This window comes from Schistocerca piceifrons, chromosome 2 (assembly GCF_021461385.2).
Source record: "Schistocerca piceifrons isolate TAMUIC-IGC-003096 chromosome 2, iqSchPice1.1, whole genome shotgun sequence".
Lineage (NCBI taxonomy): Eukaryota > Metazoa > Arthropoda > Insecta > Orthoptera > Acrididae > Schistocerca > Schistocerca piceifrons.
In genome coordinates this window covers 679,985,300-679,993,392 of record NC_060139.1, presented here as the reverse complement: position 1 = coordinate 679,993,392, position 8,093 = coordinate 679,985,300, and the positions used below count along the sequence as shown (strand labels likewise).

At 43.4% G+C, this 8,093-nt stretch overlaps 1 pseudogene; it reads left to right on the top strand.

Moving 5' to 3' along the window:
• Window positions 1-2,322: 2,322 nt before the first annotated feature.
• On the top strand, window positions 2,323-2,439 carry LOC124778438 (annotated as a pseudogene).
• The last annotated feature ends 5,654 nt before the right edge of the window (window positions 2,440-8,093 follow it).

The window sequence follows — 8,093 nt, the reverse complement described above, 5'->3', positions numbered from 1 at the left end:
AGTGTAAGCTGTCTCTTTAGTGGACTTGTTACATCTTCTAAGTGTCCTGCCAATGAAACGCAACCTTTGGCTCGCCTTCCCCACAATATTATCTATGTGGTCTTTCCAACTGAAGTTGTTCGTGATTTTAACACCCAGGTACTTAGTTGAATTGACAGCCTTGAGAATTGTGCTATTTATCGAGTAATCTAATTCCAACGGATTTCTTTTGGAAAGATCACCTCACACTTTTCGTTACTTAGCGTCAACTGCCACCTGCCACGCCATACAGTTATCTTTTCTAAATCGCTTTGCAACTGATACTGGTCTTCAGGTGACATTACTAGACGGTAAATTACAGCATCAGGTTGTTTGTGTTACTGGAGAGAATGATTGCGATAATAGTTTTAAGTAGCGCTAGGTTCACTGTGTCTTCCGTGTTAGGTAGCTAGAGGGATTATACGCAGTTGTGAATTTTGTAAGGGTTTTTTCACACTTTGAGGTGCTGTTTCTTGGGGTTACTTTGTTCGGTGTGTGGTTGAGTGTTTCTTTTTTGCTGGACATCATGAAGGTGCTGCCCTGTTGTGGACTGAAACAGGGATAGCAGTAGTAGTGTGTACTATTTTGTAGATGTTCTTGTTTTTGTAATGGCTATGTATCAGCATGGCATGTTTGGGCTATGCAATATATTGTTGATTGTAATTGGTGTTTTCATGTGGTTTTAAATTGCAGGCTATGTGTGTGTATGTCACCCTTGTGTGATGGTACCGTGTATTTATAATTTATGGCATATCTTGTTTCCTGCTCCGCCTAACCAGCCATGTTAGCATTGCTCTCACTATAGCGTTTGGATAAGAGGCACGATTGGCGGCGTTTGTGGAGTTGCTGGCGCTGCTGCAAGTCTGGACAGAATAATGTGTGACAAGCACTGAGTCTTTGGCTCACCAGTACTACAGCCAGAGTCTTGGGCTGACCAACAGGTGAGTTCTTGGACTGTGAGTGGCGGTGCATGGTAGACTTGATTTCGATGTCAGCAAAGGACAAACGCCCAGAACTGGGTTGCAGACGGCAGGGGCCATTCCTACTGCTGTGCATGCCATAAACAGGACCATCCATGCAGTCTGGTTGTTGTCTGCAGAAAAGATCAATGCAATCAGTTGGTGAGGAGCAAAGCTCTGCTGCGCCAAGGAGCTCTCTATGGGACCCTCATTAACGATCAGCATAGGATGTGTGGACCAAAAACGGTTGGAGTGTTTTCCTGGTCGAGAGAACAGCAGTTGCAGTGGAGACACAGCCAGGAGCTTTCATATTAAAAAAGTAGAGCTAACTGGATGCTTTGCCAACCAACAGTAGTATTTTGGTCAATTGGGTGATCAGCCTAGTGTATGGTGAAGAGTTTAGGCTGTGCATTTAGTGCATTGGGTGACCAGTAATATTTCACACAGTAGATGTATGCATGCAGTGCAGTGTGCTGTGGTTGTTGTCTGGTGGCATACTGAAGGTGCAGATGTTTTCTCTAAAAAGCAAGAGCCACATTGATTTTGTTTTTTAAACAGGCTGTGAGTGTGATCGATTTTGTATGTGTCCTTTTGCAGAACGTGATATGGTTATTATCTCCAAACGCCTTTATCATGCATTATTTAGAGAAATCAGGACTTCAGGCTCGTACAGTCATTCAAATAAATCAGTGATGGAGGATGAAAATTTGTGCCAGACAGGGACTTGAATCTGGATGCTCTGCTTTTCTAGAATGGCTGCCTTAACCGTCTTGGCCATATGGACACACCTCCAATCCTACTCAAATTCTCGAGCCCCTTTCCATCAGCCGCACTGCTCATAGCATTTCCTAAGTCTCACAGAGATACTAAAGATATGGTGCAACTGCACTGAAAGTATGTGGATCTATTCTCACTTATATACATAGCCTGCTCTGTCAAGCACATCTGACAGAACAAACACCGCATACCAATATATCTTCATAATGGTTACCTGATCTGTCCAACACCATGGCTGCTGTCATTCACTGTGTACTACTCGTGGAGGAGGCGCAGTTGTAACATGGTGGCTACGTGCTTGTGTGCAGCAGGTGGAGCCAACACGCGGCGCGCCCACGGTTCTGGTGGTGGCCCAGCAGGGCCAGCCAACATCTGGCTCCGGCTGTTGCACGTGGCCCGCGCCGCTCGCCGCCTGCTCGGCCGCCACCGCCCTCGTCGTCATCGTCGCCGTAGTCGCCGCCGCCGCCATCTTTACCTGCACCTCGGACTACCACTAGTGAGTATGCTCCACCCGCTCGCTTAACAGGTTTATAGTAATTTTTTTTGGTAGAAGCTAGGTGTGGTATTAGGCAACGGCCTTGCCGCAGTGGATACACCGGTTCCCGTGAGACCACCGAAGTTAAGCACTATCGGGCGTGGTCGGCACTTGGATGGGTGACCACCCAGCCGCCATGCGCTGTTGCCATTTTTCGGGGTGCACTCAGCCTCGTGATGCCAATTGAGGAGCTACTCGACCGAATAGTAGCGGCTCCGGTCAAAGAAAACCATCATAACGACCGGGAGAGCGATGTGCTGACCACACGCCCCTCCTACCCGCATCCTCAACTGGGGATGATACGGTGGTCGGATGGTCCCGATGGGCCACTTGTGGCCTGAAGACGGAGTGCATAGGTGTGGTATTAACGTTTTAGTCGTATTACCATTGTTGTATTTATAAGTACCAGGAATAGATAATTAATATGTACACTTATTGAAACTTGAAACTTCCTGGCAGATTAAAACTGTGTGCCGGACCGAGACTCGAACTCCGGACCTTTGCCTTTCACGGGCAAGTGCTCTACCGACTGAGCTACACAAGCACGGCTCACGCCCCGTCCTCACAGCTTTACTTCTGCCAGTACCTCGTCTCCTACCTTCCAAACTTAACAGAAGCTCTCCTGCGAACCTTGCAGAACTAGAACCTTGCAGAACTAGCACTCCTGAAAGAAAGGATATTGCGGAGACATGGCTTAGCCACAGCCTGGGGGATGTTTCCAGAATGAGATTTTCACTCTGCAGCGGAGTGTGCGCTGATACGAAACTTATTATTTGTGGAGCCTGACATAATCGGGAAAGGAGACAGTAGTCTTAACGTAATTTATTAAAATTAACAAAAACTACAGAAAAGTTATTTTTTTACTGTCTAGATGGAAGTTTACATTAGACAATTAAAATATGACAAATAGTTTCGTTTCTGTATAACAAACATCTTCATATCGTACAAATCGTAAATACAGGCGAATATGCATGGAACAGTGTCAACAGACAACATCATAAACACTTGCATTCGTATTAAAAACAACCAGACTAAGACAATGTCGATGTTTAAAGCATCATCAAGGGCAAGACATTACAGCCAATACCCGTAATCTTGTGAGACGCACGCGAAAAAAGAGAGAGAGCTGAAGGGAAATTGCAATCGTAAAATTGCATTAAACATTCATTGTATACGCTTGTAAAACAGGTGATACAGTAATAAGCTTTCTTACTCAACTACCTGTTTTACAAGCGTATACAATGGATAACTGATGCATTTTCACTTATGCACCTGCCCCTTCCTCTCTTTTTGACCTCCATGTTGCAAGATTGGCTCTGAGCACTATGGGACTTAACATCTGAGGTCATCAGTCCCCTAGAACTTAGAACTACTTAAACCTAACTAACCTAAGGACATCACACAGATCCATGCCCGAGGCAGGATTCGAACCTGCGACTGTAGCGGTCGCGCGGTTCCAGACTGAAGTGCCTAGAAGCGCTCGGCAACACCGACCGGCCGTTGCAAGATTATGGGTTATGCTTTAAACACCAGTATTGCCTTATTCTGTTTCTTAATACGAATGTATGTTTTTGCATGATATTCAGTGTTGATACTGCTCTACGCGCACTCACCTGCATTTACACTGATGAGCCAAAACATTATGCCCACCGTGATGTTGAATGCCTCCTGGTGATGCTGCGAGCACGTGAAGCAGTAACGAAGGAAAGTAAGTGAAAGAGAGATGAATGGGCAGCCAATATAGCGAAGATATGGGCCGCAAATCCAGAAATCCAATAATATAAGCCGTTTTGACACAGGGCACATTGTTGTGGAGCTTTGGTTGGATATGAGAATTTCTGAAACGGTGAAGCTGGTGGCTTGTTGGCGCTCTACTACTGTGAACATCTATGGAACTTGACTGAAGGATGGTGAAGTAATGAGTTGGCTGTATGGTGTTGAACAATCACGTTTCATCACAAAACGTAGAGGTCAGAGGATCCCCCACTTTGCATTTCAGGATAGGTAGCGATCTGTGGCAGTTATGACGACAGAGTGCAATACTGGTGCAGGCACAGGTGTTTCTGAACACATCGTTCGAAGGTCATTGTTGAACATGGACCTCCACATCACACGCCCTCTACATATTCCTGTGTTGACCTAGCGACATTGTCAGTTACGATTGCAGGGAGCACAGCATTACTTAGTTTCCAGTGTGGATCAATAGAAACGTGTCACCTGTCGAATGAATCGCATTTCTTGTTACACCATGTAGCTAGATGGTTGGGAGCTTACGCACCATCATCCATGGAACTGACTCCACGAAACATGCATTGTGCCACAAATTCAGGCCAGTGTTGGTAAAATTTTGCTATGAGGTATTGTGTTGTATTGTATGCTAACTGAGGGGCCTAGAAATGACGGAGAGGCTCCGACCCTGGCGCAGCCCCAGTGGTCCACAACCTCACGACGAATACCACAGTCCACTTCACTCCTCCTCCGCCCCAAACCAAACCACTCTTTCAGGCTTATTGGGCGATTCGGCCCCCGCTGGACGCCCCAGGGAACATCTCACACCAGACGAGTGTAACCCCTATGTTTGCGTGGTAGAGTCATGGTGGTATACACATACATGGAGAACTTGTTTGCGCAGAAATCGCCAACATAGTGTAGCTGAGGTGGAATAAGGGGAATTAGCCCGCATTCGCTGAGGAAGAAGGAAAACCGCCTGAAAACAATCCACAGATCGGCCGACTCACCGGACCATGACACAAGTCTGCCGGGCGGATTCATGCCACGACCAGGCGCTCCTTCCCACTCTGGAAAGTCGGCATTAGACTGCACGGCTAACCGGGCGTGCTATGCTATGAGGTACATTGAGCTGGGGTTCCATGACACCTGTGGCGGTAATAGAAGGCATCATGACAACAGTGAACTACGTGAACTTTATTGCAGACGAGTTACATTGCTTCATGCTTGATGTCTCCCCCTCGGCGATGACATCTTCCAGCAGGATAACTGTCCGTGTTGCGAGGTCAGATTCGTGCTGTAGTGAATTGAGGGGCGTTATAGTGAACTCACACTGATGTCTTCTCCAGCAAATGTGCCTCATCTGCGCCCTTTGGAATACATATCGAGTACAACCTGCGTGCGTGTAAACCACGGGACTTGCTTGATCTGTGCATAGACGTCTGATGCCACATACTTCTGGAATCCTGTCGTAGAATCCACGCCAAACAGAAGTACTGCATTTGAAAAGTGAAACAACACGGTATTAAACAGGTGGTCTTAGTGTTTTGACTCATCGATGTACAATTTGAACGATCTGAAGATGATTATTACAGGTGGTTGTTAAACACAAACGAAACTAGTTATCAAGTTTTAGATGTCTAATGTGAACTGTGGTCTAGGCAGTAGAAAACAACTTCTGTACGTTTTCTTAAATCGTTGTAAAATACGTTTATTACTACCCCCAAAAATGTGAGTTGTATGGTAGCTTCCAAGACAACAGGTTGTAAGTGTGAATAATAAATAAATAAATCCTGTATCTATTATTCATCTTTTGGATTTGCAGCTCTTGTATTTTTTTCGTGTGTATAGTTAAAGGTATTGAATATAGGCCCCACCTTTACGAAAAACACTGTTTCTTCTTGTTACCATAACACGTTTCGGAACCTCTGTGTCATCACCAATGGCTTTCTTCCGCGAAAAACTGTAAAAAGTAAGCGTGTTTTAGGTTGTAACTGATCTAACAAAATGTCGTCTAAACTCAGTTTTTATTTGTTTCTGTTCTTCCCTTATTTTACATTACATAGTTTTGCAGGACTATCTGTATGGTGTCCTGCACTGATAGCTTGTCATCTCCAAAGCAAACGATATAAATGTTAATCTTATCAGCGAGTTATCAACTCCCTTGGTTTTTTGAAAAACCTGATTTTGGTGTGGCAAAATGTCATGCATATATATTTGTTATTACTTACTTTTTTCTGACAGACCCTCCTTCTTTCGCGTTCTGAGAGTACTGCACACAAATAGTGAATGTTTTTTGTATGATTTTGGCTTAACAAACGCCTTTCCACGTCGCAAAACGAGATATAAACGATATTTTGTGTGTCCTAACCCCGCCCCCGGCAATGTTCATTTGTTCTCTGGTGAGTTTGGCACCGATTTTGAATTTTGTTTACTTTTATCTCTCTTTTTCTGTGTGTGTGTGTGTGTGTGTGTGTGTGTGTGTGTGTGTGTGTGTGTGTGTGTGTAGTGGAGGGAGGGTGGGGGGTTGGGAAGGGGGGGGGGGGGTAAGCTACTTAACATACTCATGTTGTCCTTTCTGTAAAGTTCCTTTAATGTGTTTTAAGTAATGTGCCTTTGCAGAGTGTAGTGTATTAATTTAAGACTTCTTTGCCTTCTGCTACTGCCGTCTTTATGTGAAAGTTTCCTTCTGTTGTTATTTTATGGTATAGGCTGTGGCTGGATTTCAGTACTTTTAAATCTGTTCCTTTTGTAGTTGGGTGTTGGTTCTGGTCTGCTCTGTGGTGAGCAAACGTGCTATGGCTGCTGTTACTTTTTTTAGGCTGTTTAGGGGTTCTGAGTATCTTGTTTTAAAATACTTCCATGTTTGTCCTATGTATACTGATTGGCAAACGTTACACGTGAGTTCATATATTCACATTCTGTTGATTGTAAATATCTCCTGTCTGTTGTTTTCGAAATTCCTGTTTTTTCTTTATGTTGCGTATTCTGTGGACAATTTTTTACTATAAGTCATTATGTGCCACTTTGTTTTTTGTGTGTGTTGCTACACTGTTGTGTCTTGCATGTGGTCATTGGATTTGTTGTGTAGTTCTGTATTGTGAACGGTTTTTGTGTGTGTGGTGCATTTGTTTCTTTTCTGTTCACAAATTTGTTGATTTAATTCCTCTTTCTTATGAGTCTTGTAACTATTTTCAAATGTTATTTCTTTATTGGATTTAGCTCCTCTCTGTGATTATGTTTCTTGTTGGTGTCCTGTTCAATCTGTGGAGTATGAATCTGAAACTTGCTTGCTAGTCTGCCACCATTGTTCGATAGATTGTGAATGGTGGTGTTTGTGGCTGTCGGTTTCTTGAATATTTTTCTTGAATAATATGAAGTCTTTTAGTGTTTCGTATGGTGAGATACAGAAAATTTAGTGCGCCTGTATCTATTTCTAATATGAAGTGAATTTTTTGGTGTAAGTTGTTTATTTCATTGTGTAGTTGTCTTATGTGTATGTATGATTCATCAATCAGGCATATTATGTCATTGCCATAATGGTACCAGTATACAACTTCGTATTTTTTTGGTTTTATTATGTGTGTGAATATCTTGTTCTCTAAGTTGCTCATGAATGTGTTGGCTAAGAGGGAGCTTATTGGTGATCGCATTGGCAGTCCTTCATGTTGGGAATCAAATTCTTTGTTGAACATAATGTGTGAGTCCGGTATGTTTCCTTGCTATTTTATTCTTTGTCTGACGATGTGGATTGTTTCATTATTTGAATGCAAGTGTACACTGAAGTGATATCAAACGATATGAGTATCGCTGTGTCTGTTATGTCTATGTTCTTGATTGTCTCTACTAGTTCGACCGAGTTTTATAGTTTCCTGTCGTTTTTAAAAGTGTTTACTTTCTTTAGTGATTTGTATATAAACTGGGCTAGGTGGTATGATAGAGCATTTCTGATATTGGTGACCGGTCGTAAATGGGTATGTTCCTGTGCACATTTGGTAGGGATTTTAGAGAGAATGCCTTTCGATTTTTTTGGTCATTCTTTTTATCTGGCCTTTTGATAATGTATTTTTTATGTT